The 15,286-nt window shown below is 29.1% G+C and overlaps 1 protein-coding gene across 1 annotated transcript in view; it reads left to right on the forward strand.

Moving 5' to 3' along the window:
- Positions 1 to 3,606: 3,606 nt before the first annotated feature.
- LOC121116729 (uncharacterized) overlaps positions 3,607 to 15,286 on the forward strand; it is a 176,445-nt gene continuing 164,765 nt past the window's right edge. The window contains exon 1 of the mRNA XM_040711024.2: positions 3,607 to 3,881. The gene's annotated coding sequence lies outside the window, so the exon portion shown is untranslated. The remainder of the gene's footprint in view (positions 3,882 to 15,286) is intronic.

The following is a 15,286-nucleotide window of genomic DNA, read 5'->3' on the forward strand; positions in this document are numbered from 1 at the left end:
CATAATGCACTATTCACTATTGCATTTGCAAGCATTTCTTTAGAAATAGTTTTGAAACAAAAAATAAAGCATTTTCAATACTGCAGTTTGTATACATAAGTAACGTTTCAAAAGGTTTTATGGAATAATTACACACATACAATGAGGTTGGAACATATATATTATGGCAAAGTTTCACTTTTTCTCTAGGCCCATAGACATGCCTATACATATTTTTAGAAATGTCAATAGCAAATTAATAAATATAATAATAAAAAACAGCAGAGCTTAGCTAAAAAAATGTTCTGTTGTAGGAATACTTAAAGAGATATCATCATTGATCGTAGAAATGACAAACCACAGCATGCAATAGTTTAAAGCTTTAACTTTATTTGGTCTATCATCCAGAAAATCGTCACACGGAAGTCAAGCTATGCATTTGATTTGTTAAGTGCCAAGGTTCTCATCACGTTAAAGCTAAAACTAAGTGTAAAAATATTTGCAGGCATGATTTAAGATCAATAATTATATCTGCTATATATTCTGCTTTTTATTTCAAAGTCCCAAACTTGAATGGTAGCTACTGGGTCTACGACCTTGAGGTGATTCGGTATTGTATTTCTGATTAGTTAGTCTATACTTTTATTGTTGTTAGAACTTGTGTAGGTACACAATTCTTTCTACCATTTTAAATTATACAATATAAATAAATACCTTATAGGTAAAATGATGCTAAGAATAATTTTTTTTTTTTTAATTCTTGAAAATAATTTTATCAAAGGTAAAAATGCTTTTTTTTGTCTCATTTAAACCCTCCATTACAAATTTTTAGTTATTTATGCTTCTTATTACATGTATTTATTGCATGAGATTTATGCATCTTGGTCCTTTGAATCTACATTTGATTGCCAATATTTTTCATTATACTCAAGAAACATAAAATCAGATTATAAGCAGTACTTTATTCGTCTTGATAATGCCTTGCTTAAGATTTGTTCGTATGTTTAACAATTTTTAATCGAGGTTTGGTGAATTTAATAAACAGTTTTGCTCAAAAGTATACAAAAGTAGCTACATAAATGTATTTCATATAATACACGCAACCTTATCAAAATTGATGAGTACACGTTTGATTCATAAAAATCACTTAAAGCAATGAGCATTTTTATTAACATTTTTATCAAAATTAAAAATTTAATATTTGTACCACCAGAATAACAAATTATATCTTGTTGAAATACAAAAACATTGTTATTAAGATCATTTGAAAATAAACGAGTTTTTTTTCTTTTTGTCTTATATTAATACAACTATTTTAATTGATTTTTACATGTACAAAATGAATGGAATTAATTTTAATTGTTTCACTATTTATCATGTAATTAAATATATTTTATTTTTTCTTCCACCTTGAGCGTATTAGCGAGTAGGTAATAATTGAGTTATTTTTCAAATTACGATTAAAAATCGTTTTTGATTCACCTAATGATATCAACCATTTATTTTTCTCGATTCACCGTCGTTGTAAATACGCTGTAAAAGTAGATAAAGTTCACCGTTAGCTACATTTTCCTTTTAAAAAATCCCTGTTAAAGTGTTTATTATATATTTATATAACTTTTTGCGTAACAAAATATAACAGCATTCAATATTTAACCCAAAATATGATAACATGGAGTTCTCTACTTAAAAAAAATAAATAAAAAAAGGTTGGAAGTTTTTATTTTGAATCTTTCTCCAAAATTCCAAGGAATATTTCTTTATCTATTAATTATAATTTATTCATCATTTGACGATATAAATTGCTTATTTTGTGATATAGTTTACAATATAAGCTTACTTTAGAAACAGATAAAACTTATACTAATAATTAATTAAAATAAGGTATTACATAATGGTTTTTTTAACTCGCCCAAGGCACTTTAAAACTGTTATTTCAATTCAGGGATATTACGAAAATGCTCAATGTATAAAAAAAACAAAAAACTGCCATTTAGAAACACTCACAAGTAGATTAAAAAATGATTATCAAGCTATTGGGTAGTACTCTATCTATATATCGTTCGTTTTTCTCAGATCGTTCTATTTTTTGATCAGGTATATGAAATTTAATATTTTGAAAATTCAAATAAAAAAATGAATAAAGTTTTTTGACTTTCCAAAATAAAGTTCAGTTGAACATAAATAAGAAATGTCTTTTGTAAAAACAACAAGAGCTTTCTCAAATATTATCTGTTCGAAAAAAGAAATGGAATTTGAAAAAAAAACATATTTGTAATAATTTTATGTAAAAAACATGCGAGATTTTATTTACTTGTGAAGGGTTTTTTTAATTTTCAAAAGCTGTAATCAATATATTTTCATTCTTGAGGATATAATATCTGGGTATAAAGTGATGTTCCAGATAAAAGACAGAGAGTAATGTGGACAAGATCGGATAAGGAGTTATAACTAGAGATGTGAAAACTATCGAAATTCTCGTGGCCATACAAATAGAAAAAGGGTACATATTGTTAACCTGGAAGATATTAGTGCCTTTATTAATGATTTCATCTTCTTTTAAAACTTCAAACGTATTAGCGAAGGCGGACCAATAACATTCTTATAGTGATACATATATTGGGTTGTAAGCATAAGCATTTTATGGCATACACTTTTTTCTTTTGTTGCCATCATCAACAATGTATTTTTATTCTTAAAGAGGGAACATTTAAGTGTAAAGTTTTAACCATGAGTGTGTCTACAAATGAATGAAGGAGAGTAACGCTAAGGAGTCTAAAGTTTAAGTCATTGTTAGACTCAGAATAGAATTGAGGATCGCAGTAATTTTTGTCTATCGACGGATTCAATCAAATTATTGTGCATGGAAACCTATCTTTTTTATGTAATTAATATTAGAGCTCTAACTATATATAACTTTTGAAAATTTTAAATTTACTACTTTAGGATAATTATAATAACAAAAAGAAGTAGATTTAATGTCGAAATACGTGGGTTAGCACATCAGTGAACCCACATTATGTATTTACTAGATTGCGAGTTTTTCTTGTAGCTTTTTATTATTTTCTAAAGCTGTAATCATTATTTTTCGATTTTGAGGAGATAAAATATTAGAATAAAGTGTAACCAGAAGTGTGTGTGCTTTTGAATGACGATAAGTAACGTTGAGGATTTCATAGGGAAGTTATAAGCGTAAATCCTTGTTAGACTCAGAGTAGAGTTGAGTTTCGAATACAGACTAGTCACTTTCCATTTCATTTTTTTTACATACTGAAAATGCTTACAAGTTACAACCCTAGGGATTTGTGTTTATACCTTCATTCCCCTTTTTAGATACTTGTTTCTAATCTAATAGAACGTCATTGCAGCCAAGCTGCCCTTCTTCCAAACATTAATTAAATTGTCAGGGTGAATATCTATGATTTTGGTTGTTGGTTTTGTACATATGGGCAAGTCATATTTTTCACAACTCTTTAAATAGACTGATGATTCAATTCATAATTGGTGCTTGGTTTTATGCGAGGAAGTAGTTATTGCTGTGTGAGTTGCAAGAGTAAAAAAAGAAGACGATGAATCTCACCTTCGTCTTGAAAGGAAAAGGAGCTACGCTACTTTCGAAAAGCGTGCGCTTAAAAAAACTACTTCCGAATGGTAGGACAAAAAAAGGAAGTTTGCAAAAAAAAAAAAGCCTTACAATTCGAGGAATATAGAATAAAAAATAATTTATAACATACCATTTTGAGTTGTGAGACAGAAAGTGCTACTCAGGTGTATATTTTTTTTCACATTCTCCTTCTTGAATAACTTACTTACAACATACGTTAATTATATGATGAATTTGCAAACTCTTAAAGATTCCTCATTTTAACTCAACTTTGAAAAATCTACAACTACAAACACACGTAAGTAATAAGCTTTGTAAAACAAATATGTGATCAAAAATTGTCAAAATGTTGTCTTATGATTTTATTGAAATTAATATCAATTGCATTCGAAATTTATCATTAGTAACAAATATCGTATATTAATAATCACAAATATACACCTTTACGTACAATTACCGATTGAATATGCCTGATGTTCAACCCCGACATAATTTTTTCACCCATATAAACATTATAGTTTTTTTAGGAGATAATCACATGTAACAATCAACTCCATTTACTGTATTTTTAAAGATATTTGCTTAAATTTACATATAATGATAGTTTAAGGTACCCTATATTCATTATATTTCCTGAATAAATAAGGAAGTTTCATTTTTTATCTACATAAAATTAAAACGATAAAATATGGTACAAGGACATGGTTTTCCTAAAATTCTTGATTATTCTGTTAAAAACTCTTCCTTTGTTAGATCCCATAGATGGAATAAACTTGATCACTTCTGATGCTCTCGACCAAAATTATACTTCACACTTCTTCCATAACAATCGGTTCACATGACGTCAACCTGCTCGCAATAAGAGCTTTTGAGTTTAGCAAAGCAAATTCAATTGCTTTAGTTTCGTGTGAAGATCCTTTTTCCTTCGTGAAAGTTCAAACAGCCCAATAATTACTATCTGAAACTTTTCCTCTCCACCCATCAAACCTTTTACATTTAATTTAACAAATTGCTTTAGAATAGTTAAAGACAGACAATCTACAAAAGCATGGAATGTATCATTGAATATCTTACCACAGTCTTTACAAGTCCTTGAGAAAAAAAAATACAATTAGTACTTTCTTTTTTTAAACAATTATTAAATTTGAAAAAAACAAAAAACACACAATAATAGTTGGCCTTTAATAATTACAGATACAAAAAAAAAAATATATAATAGGATAAAAATCTAATTCATTTTTCAAGAGTTTTTACTTCTTCTTCCATTGTTCTAAAGTTTGTGTACTTTTAAACCTCTTTTCTAGATAGATTTTTATATTAAGAGAGGTTGTATCTATGTATATATATGGAAATGAACTCCCCATCAATTTTTGAATACATTATACTGGAATAGTTATTTGAAATTAATTAATACTTTGTTTGTCCAGATAATATCATTTTCACACAAGGGGGATTTAGAAAGCACTTGATGATTTTTTTTAGAATTCTATATAGAGTAAGTCAACAATGGATTTTTTTTTAATATAAGAAGTCCTGAGTTGGCATTAATTTGTAAAATAAATATTATAAATAAATAAAAAATCAAATAATACCCCTTTTCATATATATATATATATATCACTTATGAGGAGTAGTTTAGAGACCAAATTGCCATAAATACACTAGTACTTATTTATATCCAGATTTGGTGACTTAGATTCCAGACTTGACGTGTATTTAACTCCATATTTTGAACTCAAAATACCACCATTGCCACAAAATATTTTTACCCTCTACATGGTCAGTTATTGGCGCCATGGACATCATCGCATTTTTCTCGTTCCTTCAGGTTCTTAAAAAGGTTTTTTTAAATAATATAATTCGTGGACCATGAAGATAGACTGTGATTATCACAAAGTCACTCCGGTAATAGAAATCCGACAAGGAATTGAAAAGAAAATCAAAAATAATTCAAGACAATTCTCGGTCTGTATGATCATTTTAGAACTAATTAGGAGAATATTTTTTTAAGTAACTTCAATGGGTTTGCCAGAATTTGTATCCCTCTGGGTGTGAACAGAAATTTTATATTATGTATTATCAAAATACTAAAGTTACACAAAGGAGTTGAATTATTTAATTCTTTTGATATACTTTTTATTTCTAATTCAAACAAGTAATAATTCTACATTGGACAATTGATTAATATTAATATAATAAATGCTTTAGATGCGGAACATAACGAAGCAATTCCTATCTCTTACCAAGCAGAAAGCAAGATTTTAAGAGATAGAAATGACCAAAGTTCGATTTTCTATATTTTTGCTTTCACAGTTCTTTTTTGATGAAACTCCGATAAATGTGTACCATTAATTGACATTATAAGAAATACATTTTTTTGCTTTCTGTTGGTCTAGACGATAGGATTGTCCCTTGACGCCCTTCATAATATTCATTCAGATCTATAGAAATCACAACTTGATAGTCAATAAGCAATACTTTAATTGGATATTTGAAGTTATATATGATATAATTATTTACACATACTAAATCTAGATGAAATCAACTCCTCCATACTTTTACTGTAGAGCTTTACAATTATAGGTACGCCAAGAATTTTTGGAACCTTTTGTTCTGATAGACTATCAGTGGTTTTACTCTATATGCCACACTTATCATCTTTGAGACTATCATTAAAGTGAAAATTTCGAAGTATCGTTTATAACAACGTGAATTTTGGTTTAAATATCTTATGAATACATTTCTGTATTAACTTCTTCATCCTCTAAAATAACCTATAACATAGTTATTTAATAAATTTCCAATGCCCTCTTCATCAGCACTGTATACTTCATATAAAATGCTAAAATTTGGTGACTAATTGTGCAGCTAATAATATTAAAATACCTTCTTCGTTTTTTCGGTTCCGTTATCTAGTTTTTGAACAACTCTAGATTCAATAATACAACATTCATAAAAAATATAAATACAATTTTTAGAGTTTCTTTTATGTTTGTACATGTTTTACTTGCTAATTGGTCCATTAATGAAGTTAACTTTAATAGGAATATCCTAAATTCTAAAAGAACAAAAAGCTGAAGGTACATGGTCTAATCCTTAACAATTTTTTTTCTCGATATGATAAAAAAGAGAAAAATATACTTTTCAAACCCAGAGACACACCAACGATTTTAAACTGCCATAACTTTTGCATTTCTCATTGAAACAAAGCGAAATTTTCAACAATTATTCCTTATTCTAGACAAATATTAAATAATTAATAAAGCTATTCATTTATGAAAAGCATATGATAGGTAGAATGTTATTTTATCCAATTCCAAAAAATGACTCATTTTGAAGACTTATACAGCACAAACATAAAATTCAAATGTAAGATGCTTTTTTATAAATTTTAAAGATCTACTAATACTCTTTTTAATATTTTAAAAGTATGTTAAATAACATGAAAGATAATGCAATGAAAAATGAATCAAAATATGGGGCACCAGTTTTCCGTCGATACAACACCTTACTCACTCCGATTCGCTCATTGCTACATCTTCAAAATACGTGGAGTCAAGAAAGATTGAGAATCTCACATCCAATGCTTAGGGGACCTTTCATACTGTAAGGGTTAAACTTAGTCCCGATCTGTGTGGTCTACAAAAGTATGTGTCGAGATCAATCGAAACATACATTCCTATAGCTTAGTTCCATGTTTATAAACATAATCCATCTCGTACTGATTATTTACTTGAGAATCATGGTGGTTAAGTGTGTTTTAGAAAAGAAGGAGAGAGGGAAGTACTAATCGTTTTACTAAAATTTTGGGATGTTAAATAAAAGAAACCGAAAATCAACATGCTAACCCTGACAATTTGTAGATTGTTTTGGAGGAGAGTAACTACAATCAGCAGTGACAAGAAATGAGTAGAAAATGGAAATAAACAAGGATATTGGCACCTATATCGATCCTCAATTATACTCTAAGTGCAGCAAGGGTTTACAAGTACAGCTCCACAACAAATCCTCTAGGTCATTCCACGTCTATTATGAGACACATGTTCAATCAGGTTTGGAACATAATTGAATCATGTAGAAAAAGGATTACTTCTGCAGACCAATATATATCAGACATGATCCTCGTGTTAAATAACTCCTTTATGTCCCATAGAATACGGCAGATGTTCTCTGAACGAGATTTCAAAAGTAATTATCTCGGTCCTCCGATCCCTGTATTCATTGCATTAGAAGTCGTTCCTAATAAAATGATACGGCAAGCATCGACTGTTAATATTGGTCATGAAGAGAAGGACCTTTCATCAATCACAAGGCAAAGGTTTGAATGGTATTAGTGATGGTATGGAACATGCAGATCCAAAAGTCATTTTGGAGAACCCATTCACTGACACACGTCAAAAATGGCTGAGGTACAGACTGGGGACGTCCGGTATTTTTACAAACAAGTCACAGGGGAATCCTAAGGAGATAAATTGTTATTTTACCAAAAAAACAAATTGGAGACCTCTTTTCATTTATTCTACCAATGTTTCAAAATCACCCCAATACTTTGTATGGTGGAGGAAGAAGTCTGGAGAATTTTTCATGTGAGTTTGAGCCCTTCGGATTGGCTCATTGTAACATCCTCACAATAAAGGGATAGGTGGAAGATTGAGTAGCTCATCTCCAAAATACAATGCATAATATACGCAGTGAAGCACAAGAACCAAGATCTCCCTTCATGCCTCCATGATTACGAGCTACACATGAAGGTACAATCGCACAAACTCTATTATATATATACAGACATGGTGTTGCTTGTGCTATCGAAGAGCTCCGATAAACGGACGCTTTCTTCTTGGGGGTTGGGGGAGGAGGTTATTTTGAAATAAGTATAACTCGATTGAAAGAAAGAAATCAATAATTTAATTCCATTTAAGACTAACGCTGTTTATTAAGTCTTGATTAAATGTCTAAATTAAGTACTTGAGTTTATAGAAACACCGTAATGGCAAATATTAGATATGTTATAAAAAAAGAATTTTAATATCTTCTTGAAACGGAGAGAAGTTTTTCAAATATTTGAAAAATCTGATCTGATTTATGATATCTGAATACAATTGTAAATCGAATTTAAGGGATTTCATTTACTAAATCTTAAAAAAATAAAATAGGAATCACCCTAATGTTGAATTTGTGAGCCATTTTTTTTTTTTTTTCATATTACGAGTTTCTTTTCTTCTAAAGTTCAAATATCAGCTTACATTATTAGTTTCGATTTATTTTATGCAAATATAGTTTTTTGTGTGGTGGATTTAAAAGTTAAATATTGTTCACTAGTTAAGACTTCGTTGATATATTAGTAAATGAAATCGTATATGAGTTGCTGGGGAAGATATAATTGAAGCCTTAGTTGGATGGATTGATACATATTCGATCGAATGATAAGTAAAACATATTTTTAATTTCTAGGTATTAAGGTGTTAAATTTATTTTTACATTTTTAATTGCTCTAATTGACAGTATTAATATTTATCGTTTCTGTTCATGCAAGAAAATGAAGAAAAATTGCTGAGATGGCTATTTATTTGATATTACAAATAAAATTTAATCGTCAATATCACTTTAACATGCCTGAATGTGGTATCAACTAACAACCCTGTCATTTACCTTTTAAAATGCATTTTTTTAAAGGGAAAAAACTCATCTCGAGCCAAAATAAGTGGAAAAGTATATAAGAGGAATGATTTACTACTTAACAATTGAGATTGAGTTGTTGTCTTTGCTTTTGATTTATTATGCTTACATAAAAATATACTAAGAACTCAAATCTACAACTAAATAGTTATGGACATGAAATGAGGTAAAAATAATAAAAAAACTGAAGGATTACAATTTTTAAGAACAAAGACTTGATCTTTGCTTGTTAGAAAGGACATGAGACTTTATTCAATATCAAAGGCTTTGGGCTCTACTTGTACTTGCAAAGGCAATATCAAAAAAAATTCCCATCTCTGGTTCTAACCATTTTATTAGGGTTTTTTTTTGGTACAAATAATTTAGCAAATTATTCAGTATGTTTTATGACTTATATGCTATAGAGTTTAGAATGTATGAGTGTTTCAATTTTCGGCCGAGGACTTAAGTATATGTGCTCATTACAAATATTGAAAACGTCTCATTATGATTTAGGTATGTCCAGGGATGATATTTTTTGAGAGTGCAAGGAGAAAGTGGGAGTAAGATCTATCAATTTACTGAATCAAGACCCTTGTTAATATTAGCTACCTGTTATATGGTTTTTAGGAGAGAAAATGAATTACTGACATAAAGAGAAAAACTTTTTACATTTTAATTAACTTAGTCCAAGAAAAATACCATCGTTATATTTAAATGTAAGTATTTCATAATTTTAGATAGCACTTTTTCCAAATTACATCAAAGGTAAGGGGGAATTCTTCTTACAATGATAGATGTGAACAACAAGACTATTTCTCTAATAATAGAGAAAATAAGAAAAAATAACACACGCACCAACAGTGTTTCCTTTTTTGACCTCTTAATCATCTCTAGGTATGACACATAATTTTTTAACTTTGATGTTAATTGATCTATGACAGTGGTCCTAAAATATTTTACAGTCTCTTCTACCTGAGAAAATATCAAGAACTCAAAGGCAATTATGATTAAACTGAATATACAAGTTATAAATTCATCTATTTAAGGCGTTTTTCCACGTTCTACTTGAGGAGGCTCGCGTACTACAAAAATCTGAAAATCCCTACTTAGCTATGGTATATTCAAAAAATTATAATACAAATAGATATTTCATATATCCATAAACAAGTTATTGTACGTATGATTTCAATTAGCATGCAGATTCTTGTATACGTGTATGTTTAACTTTATACCTCATCACATTCACCGATACATGTCTTAAGATTAATCAAAACCCAGATATGTCATAGATTTCCCTTATTTAATGAGACCGAGCTACAATCTTTTAATTTCAAAAAAGATTAAATTTCTTTGAATTATTATTTTATATATATATTTATGAACTATAAACTCTAAAATTATAAAAAGCAAACTTTAGTCAAAATATAGAAGTAAGTACACAAATTTGATAGTTTTTAAAATGATGAATAATGAAGCGAATAAAAAGCGTTTGTTCTACACCGAATGAAATACATCACCCATGTCACAAAAAATATAAGGATAAAAGGCAATTTAATATTTAAATTGGTATAAAAAAACTTGCTTCAAAAGAGTAGATATATTATTGAAAAATATATAAACAATCTTTAAAATAATAAGTTGTTTTTATATTCAGTTATTTTGAAAGGTAATCTTGCAAATGTTATTTTCAATTAAGTTAATCTAATAATACCGGATGATTAAACCAAGTTTCGACATATATGTATTTATTGAAATAACATTACAGTAAATCAAGGAAAAAATGAAACATTCGAAGATATGTAAAATGAAAAGCACAAAGAAATATGATTAAAATTTAGTTCTCAATATCACTTCCCTCTGTAGCTTACATACTTGAAGAATTTGAAGAACAGGCCAATATTGCAAAGTCCATTGGGTTGAAATAAAGAAAGGAAGGAGACAACAATTCCTTTGTCGAAACCCTGTCCTATTCTCCTTAAACCACTCCTGAGCAAGATTGGTTGTGTGTGACGGTGCTTTGCCTTTTTGAAGAGCTTCGTCTATTCCAAATGTGGCATCAATCCAGGGTGATAATTTATCCTTCAATATGTTTTATATAAACATGTTGATTGACTGTTATTCCTTTTTTCTTCAATGAAGATTTTTTTTTTTTTTTCAGTGGAAGTGACCCCACCCTAGACCATCACAAAAGCTTGTTCTTCTCTCTGGAAGATCCGCCTTTTATTCAATGGAAATATACCGCATTTTGCTCATTGTTCATGGCCTGAGCAGTGAATAACTTTTCATGTTTCCACAGTACTCGTAGCTGTGTGCCATCTCCTCCTTTCTCCAAATGACATATCCCTTTCACCAATCGTTTGGTCTAGGGAGCCTGCAAAAGAAACTGGTCTTTATTTTCTTGTAGGGTGTTAGGTTCATATAATTTTTTAGCACATTTTTCATCATACATTAGCTTAGTACGGCTGCTGATGCCATTTTCCTTCTGCTTCTCTTGGGATTACGTCTGAGTTTTTACCTGTTGTTTTTGATCAATTTTGGTGTTTTTACTGTATAATTTGAAGTATTTTGCATATTTTGAAGGGATTAAGCGTTTTAGAGTATTAGAAACATCAGACTTGCTGACACAAGCATTAAAAAATGTGCATATTTTACTGGGGGTCTTTTTTGCATGGTGAAATTATTGAATATCTGCATTTATTTTTCTCAAATTATTTAGTCAGTATGTATACCTTTAAGCCTAGGAGAAGGAAATTTACTTTTTTCTTTTTCAAGGGATTACTTTTAACATCCTTTATAATCATTAGGAAACTTTAGAGAATTACATCAGGCCTTTTTTTTGTAGAATATTAAAAAAGCTGTAGCCACAAAATGTATATTAAAACTGTATATACGAGTATAATTAATATAGATTATTGAGAAAACAAATAACTAACTTTTTGTCCTAATTTCCTTTCATAAAAACTATTTTTGAGAGATGAATATTTTTTTTAATATCATTGTCAGTTTTCCGATTATCATTTAAATAATTAATTTTAATTTTTTAGCTATTAGTTGAGATAATTTTATCAAGATTCACTCATTGTGGATAAATTTGAGATATTGTAAGATTCAGTAATTACAGTTTGGAACTGACTATATAAAGAGTTTTTTTCCTTTTTTCATATTTTGATCGAGATTTGCAACCTAAAGAGAAATTTTGCATAGGTCATTTCCATACCATATGACAATTTTTTCGTTTCCCTAGCCGTAATTGAAATTCGAAAAAAGTTGAATATCATGCCAGTCTAATATACCATTTTGCAATGTACTGCGTTTGTATGTTTATATTTATTATTTGATATATTTGCACTTCACAGCAAGCATGTTTGTAAGGCATGGGAGGGTACTAAAAATGGATTTGAATGACTACTTTTTCGATCTCTAGTACTGATCAGTATTCTATAATAAATATAAGATTTATATAACGGGTTTTTCATTCAAAACGCTCAAAAAAAAATTTCGTTCGAAAAAAAAACGACGATCTATTTTTTTCCCTTTGACATATAGAAACTTCATTAGTATACATTTCATCATGGTTCAATCGATAACATAGAGATCTTTTAAGTCGGTTCCCAGTAATTAGGTCAAATACAAAAAGTGTTGTAACTGCTCCTTGATCTTTCTTACTTTTAAATAATACTTTTTCCATATCTTGTTGCATTATTATTTGTTATCTCTGCAAATAAAACTTTTCTAATCGGGAGAATCAAGAATTTGACTGTGGAAAAGTTTTTGTTTTCTCAAGCTATTTTGAATGTGGTACAACCCAGTTTAATTATTTAAAAAAAGAAGATTTTTGGTTGAAATTGGCCATTGTACCCTCACGAATTGATGCTATGAGTTAAAAATTGTAATTCATTTATTTTTTAGTATTAAACTAATCCGTTAAAAATATTATGTATCTTTTTTTTTTTTTGATAATTAAAGGCATTTAAGATATCCTCAATGATTTGCAGTTTCTAACATTTATTGTCTTTGCAGATGTTAAATGGTTTTTCCTTTTTCCTAATAACAGGCATCACTTCAACAAGAATGAATTTTATTCTGATAATATATTGCCTTGTGCATAGAGAAAAGTATTATTGGGTATAAACGCGACAGTCTAATCTACATACATGCTGGTCTATATAATTCAAATCATAAATCATACATAGTATTTAAAAAACTCCATGCGTTATTTTCTCCATGCTCTACATATTGCATTGTTTATACATAAATAATATAAGCGAATAAATAAAATCAATTTTTTATTCAGAGAAAAAATTCTAAAATATATTTAACGATATCGAGAAGGATCAGAAGCAAAAAAATAAAAATAAATAAATACATTGAAAATACCTATGGGGGATTATCTCACAAGATCCCAGGATTTCTCGAGGCATTAGATTTGAAAGAAAAACCCCTTATTTAGTCATTTCATAATATGAGCTTCATTTAATAGAGCATCAGCAAAGTAAATAAAATATATTATCTGCAAGCTATTCAACTAGTTGTTTAAAAACAATGGTGTATGCTCAGAAAAATTTCAACAGCGCCCTATATATGAGTAACATTTATCTATATTTTATATTAAATAATCATTTTAGCATTCAAAGAGTTCAATTATTTTATCGATTCTTATTGCTTTGTTTTCAAACTAGTATAAGTTTTATTATTGGGGTTCGGTCTTGAAATTCTAGACCGGTCTGAGACTGTTATATTTTTTGTTGGAACGAATTAATTTCGTCCATGAAAAAAGCTCGGTCTGGATCAGTCTCATAGAAAAATTCATCCAAAGGAAAAGTTCGATCTAGATCGATCCAAAGGAAAAATTCGGTCTAGTTTCGTTCTAAAAAAATTGGTCTAGATAGATTTTACACATGCATTTTTTATAACATGACATCATACGGATTTTCTAGTAAAAATTACGTCATACGTAGTTTAAACAGAGATACCTCAAATGATTTTTAATCCCGTCGTCTCTTATATGTATAGAGTATTTTTTCTAGAACATAACGTTTACTTATAATATTTTTTTGAAAAAATCTATGACAGTTGATCTACAAAAAAATGGTCCATAGGGTAAAGACCTAAGAAAATTGGTCCATAAATTGAGAAAGAAAAAAAAAATGCTCCATAAAGCGAAACCAAAAAAATTGCTCCATAAATTGAGATAGAAAAAAACGGTCTATAAAGTACGACCAAAAAAACCAGTCCACGGTCTGGACCGAAAAATTCGTCTAAATCGGTCTAGAAAATCACTAAAGACCGAAAGGAAAAAATAAATTGGTGCTGGACCGATTTTCAACACTAATATGCAAACAAGGATCATGCTCCATTGGGTCTGGTTGTGTATTTCATAATTATACAATCCTCAAGTTCATCAATTACTATTTGAGTTCTAAACGAGACCTACAGGATCTAAAAAAACAATCCGCCCACAATTATTGATACTTATAAAAATGGAGAAAGTGACAATTGGAATATTTCCAAGGACCCCAATCAAACACATTTTTCCGGGAAACGAAAAACCCTAAAACCAAATAATATACCTTTTTTAAAGTATATTATTTAAAAAAGAAGAAAAAAGTCTATAAAAAGTGTCACTTCAATGAAGATCATAGGACAATAGAGGTATATTGATAGCTCTTATAAAAACTATATGCATAAAATATGAATTAAACTTTTTTTCTAGCCTCTCTAGCCTATATAGATAGTTTCAGATAGAAAGTGGGTAATAGTTTCTTTGGAGAGTTAAAGGTCTTCCAAAAAAAAAAAAAATATATTTTTTTTGACAAAGATTTGTACCTAAATACCATAGTTTACAACAACAATAAAAATCCGTCATAAAACTTTTACTATCATCTGTATATATATAAAATAGAGTTTATGGATGTGTCCTTTATGGGTCCCCACACCGTCGGATTTTGGAGCTCTAGGAGAGTTAAGGGGTTTAGTTATAAATCCAAAAATGCATGGTGTCTCCAAAAAAAAAAAAAAAGCAAAAAAAATATTTGAATTAAGACG

The sequence above is a fragment of the Lepeophtheirus salmonis genome, chromosome 4 (assembly GCF_016086655.4).
Source record: "Lepeophtheirus salmonis chromosome 4, UVic_Lsal_1.4, whole genome shotgun sequence".
Taxonomy (NCBI): Eukaryota; Metazoa; Arthropoda; class Copepoda; order Siphonostomatoida; family Caligidae; genus Lepeophtheirus; species Lepeophtheirus salmonis.